This window comes from Oryctolagus cuniculus, chromosome 5 (genome assembly GCF_051225735.1).
Source record: "Oryctolagus cuniculus isolate XC-2025 breed Fujian yellow rabbit chromosome 5, ASM5122573v1, whole genome shotgun sequence".
Classification (NCBI taxonomy): Eukaryota; Metazoa; Chordata; class Mammalia; order Lagomorpha; family Leporidae; genus Oryctolagus; species Oryctolagus cuniculus.
Window position 1 is genome coordinate 62,218,221 of NC_142871.1, and position 20,173 is coordinate 62,238,393.

At 41.1% G+C, this 20,173-nt stretch overlaps 1 protein-coding gene and 1 pseudogene across 1 annotated transcript in view; both read left to right on the top strand.

Annotated features, from left to right (window-relative positions):
* SESN1 (sestrin 1) overlaps nt 1–20,173 on the top strand; it is a 116,939-nt gene that overhangs the window by 68,569 nt on the left and 28,197 nt on the right. The gene's annotated exons all lie outside the window — the stretch shown is intronic.
* Nucleotides 6,663–7,129, top strand: LOC149126528 (large ribosomal subunit protein eL43 pseudogene; annotated as a pseudogene).

Below are 20,173 nucleotides of genomic sequence, written 5' to 3' on the forward strand. Positions count from 1 at the left end.
GCCAGCCCACAAAATCTGGCATCAGTTGCATGAGGTTGTTGAACTGTGGACCTGGCAACATGAATTTTAGTACACTTTCTATGTGAACCTTCAAATTCCCTTTTACCTGGCGATTCCAACAGCACTTCTTCTCTTTCCATTCTGCTGAATCACCTCTTCCCCTGGAGGACACTGGCCTGGTAGAAGGTTCCAATGAGAGGCTGGGGGAGGGCTTGTAATTCTGAATGGGGCTAGAATTAGGAGAAGAAGTGGGAAGCCTTTGGAAGGTTTATGAAGGTCTTTGATTTTAGCAATGCAGAGAGCAGATGTAACAATACAGAGGCAATTGCTATGCTCTGGAAGTTCCAGAAGTTTAACAAAAAAGTTTGTCCGTGTTAATCATTAGTATGTGTGAGAGGTTGTGAGCATCTGAGATGCCCAGGAAAAGTCACTGAATGTGTGTTCCTTTCATTTTTCCTTTTCTCCTGTGCCGTGTGTTGCATCTTTGCCTCTGTCCTCTATTAAGGTTCTTCCTACCACCCCTTATGTCACCTTTCACTTTGATCCTACAGAAAAATTTGGGAACATAGAGGTATAATATGCATGTTAACAGGACAAAATTTGATCTACATTTTAAAAAATGTTTATTATATTTGTTTTGATTTTATTTGAAAGGCAGAGAGACAGGGAGACACAAACACACACACACACACACACACACACACACATACATACAGATTGTTCATCTACGGGTTTACCCTCCAAATGCCCACAGTAGCTAGGATTGGGCCAGGCTGAAGTCAGGAGCCAGGAACTCCATTTAGGTCTCCCATGTGGGTGGCAGGAACCCAAGTACTTGGACCATCATCTGCTGCCTCCCAGGGCAGTAGCAGGAAAGTGAAACAGGAACAGCATAGCCAGAACTTGAACCAGTCACCACCCCGTAACATGGGATGTAACATGCCAAGTGGCAAGTCAACTGCTGCGTCAGGCTCCTCCCTCACCCATCTAAATTTATTAAGCGTGCCTGACTTGGCTTTCCTAGTCTATCTCATCCCTCTCTAACGATGCCTAGCACACAGTAGACACTCAGACGAAGTTTGTTGAGTGAGTAATGAACAAATGAATGCTGTTTTGAGAGCAGTTCTATTTTGTAGATGAACTTACCAGAAAAAGAGCAAAATGGGCCCTGGAATGAGTCAGGGTGGAATAAAGGATAGATTAGGAACACCATTGGAGCTCTGGCAGTGGTGGGACAACTGACTGAATTCGTTTGCCCCTTTCTAACTCCTTTAACACTGTCGAAATGAATCACAGGAACTATGGGGGTCCAGGGGTCTGCAGTGGGGATGGGAAGAAAGACCAGGTGTGTGTTAAGTTGAGAAAAAACTTACTAAAAAGATAACTGAACTTGAAACATAGATTTCATTATATCTGCATTATTTAGGATTACATCAGGCTGCCAGTGACAGAAAGTTCTTAAACAGGAACATTTGTTTCTGTCTCACATGGAGGAAGGCAGTCCAGGGCACTGGGTTAGAAGCCCCACAACTGGCCGGCACCGTGGCTCTATAGGCTAATCCTCCACCTGCGGCGCCGGCACACCAGGTTCTAGTCCCGGTCGGGGCGCCGGATTCTGTCCCGGTCGCCCCTCTTCCAGGCCAGCTCTCTGCTGTGGCCCGGGAAGGCAGTGGAGGATGGCCCAAGATCTTGGGCCCTGCACCCCATGGGAGACCAGGAGAAGCACCTGGCTCCTGCCTTCGGATCAGTGTGGTGCGCTGACTGCAGCGCGCTGGCCGCCACGGCCATTGGAGGGTGAACCAATGGCAAAAGGAAGACCTTTCTCTCTGTCTCTCTCTCTCACTGTCCACTCTGCCTGTCAAAAAAAAAAATTATTAAAAAAAGAAGCCCCACAATCATCCAGAACTCAAAGCCCTTCTGTGTTCCCACAGCCTGAAGAAGTGGCTTCCATCACTGAGACAGATGTCCAGGAGGGCTGTCCCAACTGTGGCCATCACATCCACATTTCAGAAAAGGGAAAACTGACTGGGAGAATGAACCTGCTTTTTCATCTTAGTAATATTTCTAGGCACACTCCATTTCCTTTCACATCTCATTGGCCAAACTCAGTATCTGAGTCATACCTGACTTCAAGGAGAACTGGAGAACTGGGTAATGCAGTCTTGTCTTGAGTGGCAAGTTGTCCAGGTAAAGTTTCTGGGGAGAAGGTATCTGTGACCATGAGATAGGGACAATGGGGACAACTAGTTATCCCTTCCATGTTGCATGATAGATTTTCTTGGAAATACATCAATAATAAAAGCTAGCCAGAGGACTCTTAAATTAGAGAAAATATTCAACATTACTTTTTAAAATATAGGTTCCATTATGGGTATAGTATTTGAAATCAGACTAGGTTGTACTTAACACTAAATTATTTACAGATATTTAATAAATACACATAATTAGGAAAAGTAATGAATATCATTATAAATACCAAATTTTAGAAAGTACATCAATTCCTAGAATCTTTGTTATTTCAAGCCCAAAACACACAAGGGGCAAATTATGGGTATTTCACAAATGCCACACTAAACAGGTGTTTGATTTACTTTCCAAGTAAGACAGTGCATTGGCTCAACAGCTTTTATCATGGAGCTCTCACAGCACATTCACTGACCCCTCACTGTTACCCGTGTATTCCTGTAGCACTCTAAGCCCCCTGAATTTATCATTCCCATTCTATAGGTGACAACATTAAGTCTGAGAGATTGGATTTATCCTTGGAACTCAGATTGTTATATTCTAATGACAATACTTTTAGCCACTGTTCTTCATTTCTATTTCTTTATAAATAGTTAATAACATGATTGCCATCTTATTGCTAAACAAACACAGCTGTAATCAATTATGAGAAGAAATGTTTCAAAAATGCTTGTTCTTGATTTATTATAAATATTTCCCCAGTTCAGATGGCAACTTGATAATAGGAAGGTGCCAAAATTTTGGGACTGTCATGGAGTAGCTTTCTTGTTTCCAGCTATGGTTGTGCTGTCAAATTGTGTTCTTAGAACCACTCCCATTGACAAATGACAAATCTAAGATATGAGGAGATAAAATAACATGCAGGGTCTCAGAATCCAGATTTTCTCATTTTAAGTTCAGATTCTTTCTACTTCTCTGTACTGCCTTAATTCCTGAAGATAATTACAGAGGGACATTAAGGAATAAAAATAGCTGGAGGTATGTGTCCACAAGTGAACAAGTTCAAGTGAAAATACCCTCAGTAACCCTTTTCATAAACATCTCCATCAAAACCACCTTTGTCAGTAACACTTTGCCTTATATACATATTTAGGCATAAAGTGGAAAGAAGCAAAACATTTCATAGGAAATATAATTAGTGCTTGTAATAATTTTTAAGAATCTACCTTTTGAAATCTAGTATCTCCTTCATTCTATTTCCACCATATCACTATGGTTTATGCCCCCGTTACCTCTTCCCCAGACCACCACACTGTCTTCAGTTTACAATGTACCTGCCTTTAGCTTCTCCCTATGATTCAGACCATCCTAAAGAAATTATCCCAATCTTCTAAAACCATAGTTCAATCACTTTGTATCCCTGCTTTAAACAGTTAAGTTTTATGATCCTTTGACTTTATCCCCTGCCTCAGAATACATAGCACTGGTTATATCTTTAAAGTAACTCTACCTTAGTTGCTTCTTTAGTGTATTGTAAAGTTCCTTAGAGCTGGAATTGTGATTCATTTTTGTATACTCTGAAATGCCTTGTGTGGGCTCTTACAAAGCACTATGCTCTCTAGATATTTGTTAAATGAAATTTGTTGAATATTTTTGCCCCTTTAACTAAAATGTGTGAAAAAAAGAGCCTGTTGTTCTCAGGCAATGATTATAAAGGTTATCTTTTTCCTACTTTGATGCTGACTTTGATCTGATCTTCCTTTACAGTAAGGGGCTTGAGCAGACAAAAGAAGGCTTGGAATGTCCACTTCACTGAGACTGAAGCCATCTTGCAATTAGTATTCCCCATTATTTTGGCATGCCTGTATGTGTATCTTCTCATTGCATATATTATCATGGGGGAAGTTAACCTTTGAATCTGTTTCCTGATCATATACTCCTTTTTACTAACTTTGATTTAACCCATTATGTACAAATGAATTCAATACTGGAAATGCTGAGCTGTTTCCTACCCTTGGAACTTTCTGTCTAATAATGGAGACTGACCAGCCCCATGGTAATTACAGAGTCCAGAGGTGATGCTATCACAGGAGAAATTTACAGAGGGCAGGACTTTAACCAGGGAGGGGGAGGAGTCACAGAAAGATTCTCCAAGGCAGTGACTTCTAACTTTAGGCTGAAATTGAGGAGTGGGCTGGGATTAGAGAGGCAGCATGTGTTGTCTAAGGGAAGAGTCCTTGAACAAGTCCAGGAATGATTCCAGTGGGTGGGCTGTGGAGTGTGCAGGCTGAAGGCAAAGGAGGGTAGTGGGTCTCTCTGTGTTCTCCACCGAAGTGCAGAGTTCCTTTGCCCTGAGCCCACCAGGCATGGTCACTGCTCTCATTACTTCATCCCACTGCTCAGAAGTCTTCTGTGGCTCTTTTACTGCCCCTTGCCATGTCCAATTTCTTTGACTGGCTTTCTAGGCTCCCCAAAACTGACCCTGGTTCCCAACATGCACCTGATAACTCACACCCCCTGCCAGAACCAAGGCAGCCTCCTCACTGCCTCTTTTGAGTTCATTCAGATGTTTCTCTCCCCTGTGTGGGTTCCCCTCAACCCATCTTTTTAAGACATTACAGGATATTTGCAGTATACAGCACGTATGAGTAATTTAACACAGAATCACCCCTTGCCTAGAGCTGTTCTCTGATTGAGTCTCTTGTAATTAGCTGGATTGTAAGCTCCCTAACAGCTGCTCTGACACTGCGTTTGAGTCGTGGGAAGGAACGGGCACAGGATTTGAAGCACCAGACCTGCATCTGCCCCTGCTCAGCTGTATGACAGGTTCCTTCTTGGGCGAGACAGGAATAGAGAGATCCATCTCACAGGGTTGTTTGAAAGTGTACAAGTCACTCCATGTGAAATTAACTTATGGGCCGCAAAACCCTGTATACATTTTATATTTTGCTCCACAATTCTTAGGAAGAACCATATTCATTAATTAACACGAGATTTTATGGTTCCTTTCAAGATCTTAAGATCTTGAGAATTCTGGACTTTTTTTTTCCCTTTGTGACTCAGTCCTCTCTAACTCAGGTCCTGGTTATTTTTATTCTTCCTCTGTTTCACCTATTCCCACCCTATCTTCCAACTTATAGCTGAAATAATTTTAGGCAGCTGAGAATAGAATATTTTGAGACATGAAAAAGAAGTGCTGGTGCCTCATCTATTGGCACATGGAGAAATCTCCCACTGTCTTTCTCCCCTGCCATACTCTGCATGCATAGGAAGGAAATTATTATTAGCAACCTGTACCTTGACGTCAGTGCTCTGGGCATGGAGCATTGATCATGTCATGTCTTTATGGGCCTTCACAGTTCTAAGAAATTTTTCTAATATTCTTGCTTCTCCTAGATGCATTCTTCTTATTCTTGATTGTCATTTCTGTCCTTAGACCAAGTCAGGGAGTCCTAGCAATGGCTTTCTGGTCATGGACTAAGGCTCCGATTCTGAGTGTTTCAGAACTAAGGGTTCTTGCTCATGCTATTGTTTGTCAGTGGAGATGCAGAGAAAACAAACACAGGTCTCTAGGACTCAACTATCTGGAAAAGCTATGGGCAAGTGAAATTGCCATTTCATTTTTGCTGGTCACCTTTATTTGGAGGGACAGGGAGATTTCTAGCAGTCTGAGGGCTGCTTACCTAAATATCTTAAGAACTTTTGTCAGTCTTCCTATATCTAAGAACCTCAGTGAGAATTTGAAGCAGTTCAGCAAAATAGACTTTAATTCGATACAAATTTATATAGGAAAATAATTTGAACATTTCTTTTCTCACTTGAGAAGACACACAGACAAATCTGCTTGTTATTGGGAGGAAGAAGTGGTTGGGAGGGGGCAGTGTAGGAAGATAGCCACATTATATATTCAGTATTCACAGTATCTTAAGCAATAATTCACACTCAAGAAAATGATTTAATAGAATCATCCCTATTTCTTATAAGAATTTTTCTGAGTAACACAATTGGCATGAAGCAAGTGCATTTAATCAGGAGACCAACTTTTTGGTTTAGTTATTGTGTTTTAAATGATGGTTTTCATTGGTCCTAATAGTCATCAGTGTCCATAGTCATCAGTGGCCAGGAAAAGTCTTTTTAGGACACAGAGAACTCTGTAATGATTAGGAATCAGAGCTTTCTGAAATTCCTTATAATATGTAACCATTCTTGCTCATGTAGTCCCCCACTTACTGCTTCCATTATTTCAAATCTTCCACGGACAATAATGTCCTTCAGCAGAGGACAGACAAGTATCCTGAAATCATCTTATATACCAAGAGAGGACACTGAGTAGTAAGAAGTTTAGACTTACCAAATGAACATTAAGTGGAGGATTCTTTGCCACTGTGATATATGCTGCCAAGTTTTCTGTATGACATCAACTAATACTGCTCTTAACAGATTATTTTTTCGGGACCCAAGGTTCCTAGAAGTAGATCCATTTCATTTAGCCCTGTCTCGCTCCAGTATTTGACTGCTCTAGTCTGGAAGACTACTTTTTTGCTTCATGAACTTAATGTAATAGAAAATCATCAGAGTCTCTGGGCTTGGACCTAGGTGGCAGCGCTATGGCGAAACACACCAAGAAGGTTGGGATCATGGGTAAATACGGGACCGCTAAGGCGCCTCCCTCCGGAAAATGGTGAAGAAGATTGAGATCAGCCAGCATGCCAAGTACACTTGCTCCTTCTGCGGCAAAACCAAGATGAAGAGACGAGCCGTGGGGATCTGGCACTGTGGCTCCTGCATGAAAACAGTGGCTGGTGGTGCCTGGACATATAACACCACTTCTGCCATCACAGTGAAGTCTGCGATCAGAAGACTGAAAGAATTGAAGGACCAGTAGAGGTGCCATATGAGACATCAGCAGCCTATAATAAATGGGTTAATTTATATTAAAAAAAAATCATCAGAATGTACTTCATTTCACATGCATACATGCAAATGTGCCAGAAGGGCTTAAGGTCAAACATGATCCCTAGAGCAAGAAAAAATAAAAATAGCCCTGTTATAGCTGTCATTTTCCCTCCTATTCTTTCCTCTACCCCCAAAAAGCTAAGTGTACTCTAGGATTTTTCAAAATTATGGTAGGAAGATAGTCACTTCTCATAGATTGAACAAAGAGAATGCCATCCACCTGTAATCCCATTCCCTAGAGAGAAATACTTTAGCAATTTGGTCTTTAGATGTAGTAAAATTTATATGGTCTATTAAATTAAAAGCTAAAGCTATAAAACTTTAAGAAAAAAAAACAGAGGAAAACTATTTCCAACTTTGAAGTAGGCAAAGCTTTCTTAGATGGAACACAGTAATCATGAGACTTTAAGGAAAACATGGATAAATAGGACCATATCAAAGCTAAAAACTTGTGATCGTCAAAAGATGCCATTAGGAAAATGAAAAGCCACAGACTGTAAGAAAATATTTGCAACACATATATCAAAGTATTTGTATTTTTAAAAAGTCCAAAAAAATCACACAGCAAAAAAAGAAATTAAAACAAAAAAAAGTGCTCATATTCAGAATATGCAAAGAACACTTATAATCCATTGAACAGACAGCTAACCAACAGAAAAAAATGGGCAGGGGCAAGCAGTTGGCACAGTGGTCAAGGCACTGCTTGGGATGACCACATCCCATATAGGAGTGCCTGGGTTTGAGCCCTAGCTCTGCTTCCATTTCCAGCTTCCTTCTAATATGCTCCCAAGAAAGCAGCAGGTAATGGCTCAAGTAAATGAATCCCTACCACCCACCCTAGAAGACCCATTATATTGACTAAAACTTTTTAAATTGACCATGCCAAGTGTTGGTGAAGATTTAGAGCAATTAAGGCTGACGCCACAGCTCACTAGGCTAATCCTCCACCTGCGGCGCTGGCACACCGGGTTCTAGTCCCAGTTGCTCCTCTTCCAGGCCAGCTCTCTGCTGTGGCCCGGGAGTGCAGTGGAGGATGGCCCAAGTCCTTGAGCCCTGCACCCCATGGGAGACCAGGAGAAGCACCTGGCTCCTGCCTTCGGCGGCTGGGACTCTAACTGGCACATATAGGGAATGCCAGCATTGCAGATGGCAGCTTAATGTGCTATGCCACAATGCCAGCCCTATGTCAGTTTATTTTTTCCTTTGTGAGGAATGTGGCTTTTCTCTTTTGTGGACTTTAAGATCTTTCCTCTTTCTTGAGATTTTTTCCATTTTGCTGTATGTGAATTGCATTTGTAAATCTTGAAAAAATAAGAATTGGCATTTTTATGGATAGTTCTCAACCACCATCTCAGAATATTACTTTTAGTGCATTTCTTCTGATTTCTCCTTTCAATTATATTTCTATTAGACTTTCTACTTTATCATATCTTTTATTTTCTGACTCAAATTTTCCACTTCTGTGCTTCACGTGCTACATTCTGGATTTTTTCTTCAGATTTACTTTCTGTTTTACTAGTAATTTTTTCTTCATCTATGCTGAATATACTGCTTATCAATTGAATTCTAAGTTGCAATTATTATAAAAACTGTATTTGATTCATTTTCTTTTTTTTTAAGGATTTTATTTATTTGAAAGGCAGATTTACAGAGGGAGAAGGAAAGACAGAGAGAGACATTCCATCCACTGATTAACTCCCCAAATGGCCACACAGCCAGGACTGGGCCAGGCCAAAGCCAGGGGACAGGAACTTCCTCTGGGTCTCCCATGTGGGTGTTAGGGGCTCATGCACGTGGCCATCCTCCACTGCTTTCCCAGGTGCATTAGCAGGGAGCTGGACCAGAAGTGGAGCAGCTGGAACTTGAACCAGTGCCCATATGGGATGCCAGCATCACAGGCAGTGGCTTAACCCACTATGTCACAATGCCAGCCCTGATTCATTTTCAACTCTGATTATTTTTTGGTATTCTCTTGTTCATTTTTAAAAATTTTAAAACACATTGAACTGGTATTCTGTATCTACTAATTCTAATATTTGCAATTATTAGAGGAATGAATTGTTTTCTTCTCACCCTCACCAATAGTGCCTTGTTACATAGTATGTTTCATGATTATAAGCTTATATTCATTGGAATTTTGTCTTCTTCGAAGAGAATTTCTGGCTGGAGCCTAAAGGCCTTAACTGATTCAGTAAATCCTTGCTTTGTTTTTATTTTAAGACAAAGTAGTTAATTTAGCCTCCAACTCCTCATGTGTGACTCATCTTAGGTTTTTGAATACTTCAGGAGGATCCCTTCCCAACAAGAATAACAGTGGAAGCAGGCAGATTTTCTCCATTCATTTGTAAGATGGGGTGTTTTTCCCAGTTATTGCTTTCATGAAACATTTAATCCCTGAGAGTTCAGCTTCATGATGGGTTCTCTGGTTTATGGCCAATGCTGCTGTCCAAAGTTACTGGGGACCCCTGGCTGCCAGCCTCCTTGCTTACCTTCTCCTTTCAGTCATTTTGTGGCTTCTCAGGATTTCTATTACTTTACCAGTTCAGCCATTTTAAATGATATCTCTTGTAACATATTTCTGGGTGTTTCATGCTATGAATAGGAATCATGTGTGGAGATCAGTTTTTAAATCCTAAATGTGGGGGCTGGCGCTATGGTGCAGCAGGTTAATGCCCTGGTCTAAAGTGCCGGCATCCCATATGGGTGCTGGTTCTAGTCCCGGCTGTTCCATTTTTGATCCAGCTCTCTGTTATGGCCTGGGAAGGCAGTAGAAGATGGCCCAAGTCCCTGGGCCCCTGCACCCACATGGGAGACCTGGAAGAAGTTTCTGGCTCTTGGCTTTGGATCAGCACAGCTCCGGCCATTGTGGCCAATTGGGGAGTGAATCAGTGATGGAAGACCTCTCTCGCTCTCTCTGCCTCTCCTCTCTCTATGTAACTCTGACTCTCAAATAAATAAATAAATCTTTAAAAAAAAAAAAACACCTAAATGTTAGCACACAGTGCTGTCAGGGCTCCTTAAAGCTTAAGACACGATTTATAACCAATGGCCTCCTTCTACAGTGCTGTCCAAGTTCTTCTTTCTAGCATTTTTTCTGATCCTTCTCCAGTGATTAAATGGTCAACTATCCCTTTTCTCCCTGCTGTTAGTTTAACGGTAGTCCCTATTCCCTTCTAAATTACTGTGGACTGAGAAACCATATATGCAAGCTTGTTATAATTTTCTACCAAGTAAAAAGGTTGTCTTGAAGAGAGGCAAGCCAGGCTTCCTCTGAGCACAGTACACACACTTAGGCATATTAGCTTTGGGGCTTCTATTTTGTGTCTCTCACTCTCCCTTGTTTTTGGTTTTTGTTGTTTTTGTTTTGTTTTGACCTATCCTAGCATCAGTTTATAAGATTGTCAAAAAAGCCAATTTAGATATAGTGCAATGTTGCTATGTCAATAGTCAGTGGCTATTTTGGTTAAAATTACTAGTTTTCAAATGTGCAGGAAAACATTTCACAGGGTCTGTATGTGTCATCATTGGGTTTAATTATACCAAAAAAATCACTCTGAATTCTGTCCATATTTTTGTTTATTTCAGAGACAGAAAAACAGATAAACAGAGGGAGAGCTCCCATTCACTGGCTCACTCCCCAAATGCCCAAAACATCTGGGGCAAAGCTGGGAACTCAATCCAGGTCTCCCATGTATATGGCAGTGACCCAGTTACTTGAGATATCACCTGCTGCTACTCAGAGTGCACATTAGCAGAAAGCTGGAATTGGTAACCAGAGCTAGGAATCAAACCCCAGGTATTCCAGTATGAGATGTCGGCATCTTAATCTGTGTCTTAACCACTAGGCCAAACAACTGCCCCTATCATTTTTTTTGAGTAGACATTACTACATTTAGTCACTAAGGAAAGCCGACAGTTTTCTTACATTTAAGCATATAAAAGTACTTTAATAGTGATTATTTCAGGATCGCCATTTGGACTAGCAGTTAAGATGCTAGTTGGAATGTCCACACCCTGTGTAACAATACCTGGGTTCAAGTCCCAGCTCTACTTCTGATTCCGGCTTCCTGCTAATGCACATCTGAGAAGTAGCAAGTGATAGCTTAAGTATCTGCTACTCACATGAGAATCCTGGGTTGAGGTTTCAGCTCCCAGCTTCAGTCTATCCTACTCTGTCCATTGTGGGTGTTTGGAGAGGGAACCAGCAGGTTGGCACTCTTTGGCTGGCTGACTATGTCTGCCTGTCTCTCTGCTGCTCAAATAAAAAAATTAGTTAAATTTTTTGAATGATTATTTGCCAGTTTATTTATGTTTTCATTTTTTCTTTTACACAAAATATTATATTTTGTGCTAAAAAGCTTTACTTTTTTCTTTGTTAGATTCAAACATGTTGCTTTCTTAATAGTGTCCCATGTGCAAAGCCTTTACCTGTTTTTCTGTGGTATGCTGTAGTTATAATTTAGAAGCAAGATGAACATACATCCACAAATATGCTTTTCCAGATCCTTGTATCTGAAACAGAATGTACTTAACATAGAAGGAACTTACAGATATTTGTGGTTGTACCCTGGCAATGCACACAACATAGGCACATCCACAAATAATAAAGCAGAGTGGATGGTTTATATTTTGGAGGTTCAGAGATAGTACTAGCATGGTAAAGTGTCGAGTGGTGGAAGATACTTCTGATTCACCAGCTTTTGTGCAGAAGGTAAAATTTTGGAAAACTTTTAAAGGAAGTTATAATACTGTATCTTTAGTGAAACTTTTTTTTAAAAAAAGATTTATTTTGTTTATTTGAAAGACAGAGTTACGGAGGGAGAGAGAGAGAGAGGTCTTCCATCTGCTAGTTATACCTTAAACGGCTGCAATGGCCAGAGCTGAGTTGACCCAAAAGCAGGAGACAGGAGCCTCCTTTGGGTCTCCCATGTGGGTGCAGTACCCCAAGGACCTGGGACATCCTCTGCTACTTTCCTAGGCACATTAACAGGGAGCTGGATTGGAAGTGGAACAGCCAGGACTCAAACTAGCACCTATGTGAGATGCTGGCACTGCAGGCCGGGGCCTTAACCAGCTGCACCACAGTGTCAGCCCCTCTTTTGTGAAACTTTAAAAAAGGAATGCCTTCAAGGGTCAGAGCAATGGGTAAAGGTTCAGAGAATCCACAAGTCGGTAAATGAAATAAAGGAAATTGGAGTAGGATTCACAGGCCTGAAAAGGGCAGTAGCCAAGGCAAAGGGATATGAAGAGACGTGCTGGAACATTTTTAATTTTGATAGTGGGCTTGGTGAGGGGCCTGTCCAGATTTTCTGGAACAGGAGTAATGATGAGAGTGGTCACAGAAGGTGGGTGAGCAGTTAGGTGGGTGAAGGTCAGAGGGGATAGTAAGAAGAGCTTATGGTCTTTGGGCTTCTCTCCTGATGGGCACACAGTCATTGGCACATCAACGGTGAGAAAGGAAACAAAAACATTACCGGGTAACATCACAAAATGCTAATAAGAAGACCATGCCTTTGGAATCAGCTCTGCTTGAGTTTTAACCTTTCACAGTCCCCTTGCTGGCTGTGTATCCTTGGGCTAGGTACTTAACCTGTCTCTCTTAGAGTGTTCCATTTCTAAAATGAAGTAAGCAGATACCTAACAGGCTATTAGGAGAGTTAACCAGTTAAAAATATGTGTAAAATGCTGAATAGCACTTGATGCCTACTAACCACAGCATGTTTCAGCTTTTATATTAATATTATGTCTGAAACCATGAAGTATAGCATCTGTTTACTTCTGGAATAAAACTTAGATAAAAATCTGAGTTATTGGTTTTGGAGCTCTGTGTAAATTGGCACTCATTTATCTATTGCAGTAAAAAGTCAATTTTCAGCATAACAAGAAATCCTGTTCTCCAAGCCCTTTATCCTTGTTTGTCTTTATGGTTCAAAGCATTCCTCTGTCCAGGTGCCCCTTTGGGAGCAAAAAATTTAAGTGGGTGAATCACTATGGAAAATTATGAGGAGGAAAAGGGAGGAGAAAGGAAGAAGATGCTTAGGAGCTGGAGTTGTGGCTCAGCAAGTTAAGCCACTGCTTACAATGCTGCTGGCATCCCATATTGGAGAGCCAGTTTCAGTCCCAGCTACTATGCCTCCAATTCAGCTGCCTGCTAATGCCCCTGGGAAGGCAATGGAGGTTGGTCCACGTACTTGGGCCCCTGTACCCACGTAGAGACCCAGATGAAGTGCCTGTCTCCTGGCTTCAGCCTGGCCCAACCCCGGCCATTGCAGCCATTTCAGGAAGTGAACTAGCAGATGGAAGATCTCACTTTCTATCTCTCCTTCTCTCTGTGTTGCTCTGTATTAGAAATAAATAAAATAAATCTTAAAAAAGGAAAGGAAGAAGTTGCAAATCTTGCTTTCAAAGAATGTAGACTGGGAAGAAAAAAAAATGTCTGGCACATAGTAAGAGCTGAAGTAGCATTGGCTGAACAAATGTTGAATAAATTGGACCGATGTCTCCTTTAATACAAACAGGTTTGTGAATTTAACCAGTCTTTGATATATAGATCTGACATCTGCTGATGAAGCATTCAGCAGTATTTGGATGGATACTGTTCTAAATTATTAGAGTTTAAGAGCCCAAAGAAAACCTGAGCGTGGTATAGAGTATCCCTTTCCCAAATGATGTACTGAAACTACTTTCTTTTCTTGATTCAAGGTGGCTTTGTTATCTGTTACAACTGAGGATAATGTGGAGGGATGAAGTAAGGAAATCACTTAAAAAATAAAAATGAGGGCTCTTCCCCAAATAGGAGTGAATTTCCCGCACCTCTAAGAGTGTACAGAGTTCAATAAACCCTTGAGGGAAAATGTTCACAGGTGTATTACTGACAATATTCTTTAATATTATTAGCAAGTGTATGGTGAGTTTAGGAGATACTGACATAATGTTAAGTCAAGATGATCCACTTCAAGTATATATGTTTAGGGAACTAGAACCAGCTAATGGTTTAAGCACTATTTTTTTTTTTAAGAATTACTTATTTATTTGAAATTCAGAGTTAGAGAAAGGGAGAGACAGAGAGAGATCTTCCATCTGATGGTTCATTCCCTGGCCACAAAAGTCACGGCTGGGCCAGGCCGAAGCCAGAAGCCAGGAACTTCTTTCGAGTCTCCCATGTGGGTAGCAGGGGCCCAAGCACTTGGGCCATCCACTGCTTTTCCCAGGCCATTAGCAGGAAGCTGGATCAGAACTGGAGCAGCAAGGACTCGAACTGGTGCCCAGATGAGATGCAAGCATCACAGGTGGTGGCTTTACCAGCTATGACACAATGCAGTACTTGAAAGTCTGTCCGAGTTCTTGAAAACAAAAAGTGGTTCTTGGAGGTTTCTACAGAAAATATTGGAAATTGCTTCAGAAGACTGAATTTGGCAAGCCAAAGCAAAAAAAAAATTTTTTTTTGACAGGCAGAGTGGACAGTGAGAGAGAGAGAGACAGAGAGAAAGGTCTTCCTTTTTGCCGTTGGTTCACCCTCCAATGGCCACTGCGGCTGGTGCGCGGCGGCCGGCGCACCGTGCTGATCCGATGGCAGGAGCCAGGTGCTTCTCCTGGTCTCCCATGGGGTGCAGGGCCCAAGCACTTGGGCCATCCTCCACTGCACTCCCGGGCCACAGCAGAGAGCTGGCCTGGAAGAGGGGCAACCGGGACAGAATCCGGCGCCCCGATCGGGACTAGAACCCGGTGTGCCGGCGCCGCTAGGTGGAGGATTAGCCTGTTGAGCCACGGCGCCGGCCGCCAAAGCAAAATTGTAGAAGACTGCTAACTATTGTTTCAGAGTGTTTTTGTGAGTGTATTGCAAGTCAAACTCCATCAATTTGAGCAAATACTAAAGTTTAAACTAAACATGACAGTAATAAAATCTGTAATTCCTTAAAATCTCTTTCAAATCCTCAGAAAAGCTTCTCTCAAAGAAGGATATGTATTATATAGGATCGCACTGTGCAGTGTGTTCAGCTTGCTGGATCCTGTGTTTGTCTTGAAGGCTGTATTTTTATGTGCTTAGTTATGCTCCTATTTTATATTTTTGAATTTGGACTGTGGCTTTTTACTCTTGGGTTTTCTCCCCTATAGGTTTTGGAAACTGGGTGTGCAGGAATTTGTCCACAGCAAAGACAAGTATTTCCCACAAAATTCTATAATTTTACTAAAATACTATAACCTTTTGATGATAACTTTATATACTGTCTGACATAAGATGAAATAAACTGTCACAACAATATTATAATCTGGTATATTGTTAAGGGCTGATGAAGAGATTTTATCAGTTAGTTGTAAACTAGGACCATATATCCTGTTTTATATTTTGTTGTGTTCTTCTCTCACACTGTTTCATTAAAAAAAAAAAAAAATTGGAGGTTGTTCCTCATTGGTATCTGCAGCAGTTGAGGCATTACCTGTTTGTCTGCTTTGTGATTGGCTGAATGCTGTTGCTAAGCTTATTTTTTTCTTCTTAGGGAAAGTTAAAAGTTGAGTGTGACCTATTTGAACTGCATCCTGCTATTTTGATCCCGCTTTGCTCTTTCCCCTGAACTACATTTTTTTCTGGCATCTTTTGAAGTTTAGTTTTTTTTTTAATCTATCCATTTGTAAATTTAGTGTGCAGTATTTTAAGATTTTAAGGTCTAAATTTTATGTGGGTGATGCACAAACTAAAGTATTGTGGTTTAATTTTTAAAAACCTGGTTGAATACCTGAAAGTTCAATTTATGGACATAAAGCAAGTGCAACTTGTAGAGAGCAAATACATTATTTTAAAACCTACTTATTATAAGAATTAAAGCTTATCTGCATATCAATAATAAACTTGTAAATGAGAACAAATCCAAAGAACTTCATTAATTTTTTTCTCAATTAAAATGTAATGTGAAAATAGTTGTTTATTAGGCCAAAGTTTTGTGATTTGGGAAAAAGGCTATTTATTGGCCATACTGGCATGTGTGTCACTGAAGGTTGAAACTGACTTTATTCACATTTTCCTGAGAAGGCCTCCAAGGATTGATAATCCTTTTGGGTGCAGAGCCAGGTACAAGACAGTTTAGCTCTGCTGGAAGGGGAACTGGTTTGAAATTCAGCTTGTTTTCTTGAAGGCTCTGTTTGGCACTGATGGGAACTTGAAACTAGATTCCCCCCAGAATTCTGCTGGAGCCAGTAGCCCTGCTCAGGGCATTCTCTGACCCAAGCCTTGAGTGATAATGCAGAGAGCTACAAACTTGGTTGGATCTTTCAAACCTACAGTGAGTTTAGCATATAGACCATGAGATACTGTGTGAATATGAAACAGTGATCTGCAAATGAGCTTGAAACTATTTTGGTCAGCATGTTCTTTAATAAAACACTATTATCAGAATTCTGATGTATCTACTATCTGAAACTAGTATTTTATTAATACATGGTTCCCTTAAGTTCAAACAACAAAATTAAAATAATCATAGTTAATTAGTGGCCGGCGCCGCGGCTCACTAGGCTAATCCTCCACCTTGCGGCGCTGGCACACTGGGTTCTAGTCCCGGTCGGGGCGCCGGATTCTGTCCCGGTTGCCCCTCTTCCAGGCCAGCTCTGTGCTGTGGCCCGGGAGTGCAGTGGAGGATGGCCCAAGTGCTTGGGCCCTGCACCCCATGGGAGACCAGGAGAAGCACCTGGCTCCTGCCATCGGTTCGGTGCGATGTGCCAACCGCAGCGCGCCGGCCGGGGCGGCCATTGGAGGGTGAACCAATGGCAAAGGAAGACCTTTCTCTCTGTCTCTCTCTCTCACTGTCCACTCTGCTTGTCAAAAAATTTTTAAAAAAATGGTTAATTAGTGACAACAATAGAGGTTATTTCAGATTTTAAATAAACTTGAAATTAAAGGGCAGTGGATTGTAGCCATGGTTTTATTTTTATATTTTTTGGATGCACAGAATCAAAACAGTCTGGATTCACAAATAATAAGTAATTTTAAATTTAAAAAAATTTATTTACCTTGCATAATCAAGATAATCTATAGTTAAATTCATCTTGAAACTTGAACAGAAACATCAAAAGAATTACTAATATCAAACAACTACTTGCATTCTTCATCATAAATGTAAAAATTAAGAAGTGCCAAACTGTACAGTATACACTAAAGAACTGTAATGAGATGTGCCATCTTTTCCTTTGACATTTACAACACTGACTTTTCCTCTTTCAGGAACACACCTGAGCCTCCCCCAGCACTTCTATTTTAAGTTTTTTAATTTTTAATTTTATTAATTTAGCAAAGAGACAGAGATCTCTCATCATCCCTTGCTTGACTCCCCAAATGCCCACCATAATCAGGGCTGGACCAAGCTAAAGCCAGGAACCAGGAACTCCCACATAGATGGCCGGGGCCCAACTACCTAGGCCATCTTCTGCTGCCTCCTTTGGGTGCTCAGTAGCAGGAAGCTGGAATAGAGAGTGGAGTTTGAACTTGAACCCAGTCACTCTAATATGGGATACAGGCATCCCAAATGGCATCATAATGGCTATCCAAATGCCCACCCCTTCTGGCACTTTCAAAGGAAAGTACCCACCTGCTGTAACAGTCCATTCACTGCTGTAGATTCACTGATGCAGAGGTAGACAGGTGTAATCTTTTTAAAAAACTAGAGCACACTAACTATACCTTTCCTGCTTACTGATAGATTAACAAAACTTATTTATTTATTTATTTGACAGAGTTAGAGAGAGAGAGACAGAGAGAAAGGTCGTCCTTCCGTTGTTTCACCTCTCAAATGGCCACTACGGCCGGAGCTACACCGATCTGAAGCCAGGAGCCAAGTGCCTCCTCCTGGTCTCCCATGTGGGTGCAGGGCTCAAGCACTTGGGCCATCCTCCACTGCACTCCCGGGCCACAGCAGAGAGCTGGACTGGAAGAGGAGCAACCGGGACCAGAACTGGTGCCCATATGGGATGCCGGTGCTGCAGGCAGAGGATTAACCAAGTGAGCCAGGGCACTGGCCCCAACAAAACTTTTAATAGATGCTTACAGAGATGGTGGAAGAAACTATTTAACCCAATAGCTGAATTATTAGTACTATTTGATGGTCTCCATGGGACTTAATATTAAATATTTGCAGGCTATTTTGAAAAAGAATATTCAAATCTAATGCTTCATTATAAAGTATAATTTCAAGCTGCTGAAAATGTACAAGGAAGCCCAGAGTATAGGAGGATGCAAGTTCTAGTTAGATTAAAGCTTACATCATCAGGAATTATATAAAAGAGTAGAATATAAGAACTAAAATAAAGTTTGAAAGATTGTGAACTTAAATTATCCTTTGGCCGGCGCTGCGGCTCACTAGGCTAATCATCCGCCTGCGGCGCCAGCACCCTGGGTTCTAGCTCTGGTCGGGATGCTGGTTCCAGTCCAGCTCTCTGCTGTGGCCCGGGAGTACAGTGGAGGATGGCCCAAGTGCTTGGGCCCTGCACCCACATGGGAGACCAGGAGAAGCACCTGGCTCCTGGCTTTGGATCAGCACGGTGCGCTGGTCACATCGCGCCAACCACAGCGGCCATTGGAGGGTGAACCAATGGAAAAGGAAGACCTTTCTCTCTCTCTCTTTCTCTCTCTCTCACTGTCCACTCTGCCTATCAAAAAAAAAAAAATTATCCTTCATTTTAAATTTGAGGAACTACAGTCCGAAGGGTTTAGTTAGTCAAGAGATTTCCAACCTGAGTTGTTGTTGTTGTTGTTGTGTGTGTATGTGTTTGTATAGTTTGGTAATCAACTAGATGACTCCTCAGTTAATTCTCCATAACAGAGTCCCAAGCTATCTGCCAATCTATATGATTTAGGTGAGAGGTTAAGTCTAAATCAGACATTACATCTCAATCTCAAGATATTTCTGCTTTTCATGGAATTTAAGAAATTAAATGCAAATATTATCTTCTCCAATTTGTATCATCCAAATAAAATCCTATTTTAGTATTTCTCAATTGTTTGCCAAAAAATAAGATCACAAAAATTAGGAAAACCACACTCTTACTGTAAATAGAATAATCTTGAATTCTGTCCAAGTTTAAATTCAGTAAAAAGCATAGCTTGTAAAGTGGTATTATCTCTGTGTTTTGAGAGTATGTTTAGTTAAACAGAAAGCTAGCAGTGATAAGCAAAAATAAACATTTTTATTTGTTGAACTCCAGTGCTCTGAATATACCCATACCCTTTGGGCAAAGGGAAAGCAGCTCACAGAGGCACAGTGAGGATTTGGGAGGACAGTAGATGGGAAACTCGGTGGACAGTCTTTTTTCTTTGTAAGATGCAAAACAACATGCAAGTAGTCTCCAGATGTGGCCTTGGACTTTGTGCCCAGGTTAAAGATCTACAACCTAATACCCTCTTGGAGAATCAGAGACCTCAGGAGGCAAAGAAAGAAGGTGATTTAAAGGATTAAAGAACCTGCAATTAGAAGATTATGACCAAAGAGCTGAGTGGGCGTTGTTGGAGCCCCGCAAGGAGAGCACATGCTGAGAGCTCTGCTCACCACCTGGCCGCGGCCTCCAGAGGGAGCACTGGGACGCTGGCACAAGCCACAGGGAACTTGATGTATGAATCCTGGAAGATTGTCATTACTATTTTGTTCTTTGAGTCAGAATTATCTTTAGTATGAATAAAGCCTTTAGAATTTTTTTAAAAAAAATATTTTTTGAGAGGCAGAGTAAAGCATTTAAAATTCTGACCTGATTATGCTAATGACTTATTAGTATGCATTTAGCCCAAACATTTTAACCAGGGGTAAAATCAGTTTTATAGAGGAAATAGAACTTGAGAGTTCACTTCCATCAAGACTGTGGATAAGTTAAAGATAATTGGGGTTGGTTTTAATCTACTCTGAAAAGGTAATTCTTTATATTCTGCCTGTGTAACTCCTTGTATCTGAAATCATAGGTTACATGCTTCTGCCCACAACCAGAAGCAGTATGAAAATTTAAAAAATATTTCATATATGGTCACATTTTTTAGGTACAAATGAAATGTAGCCCCTCA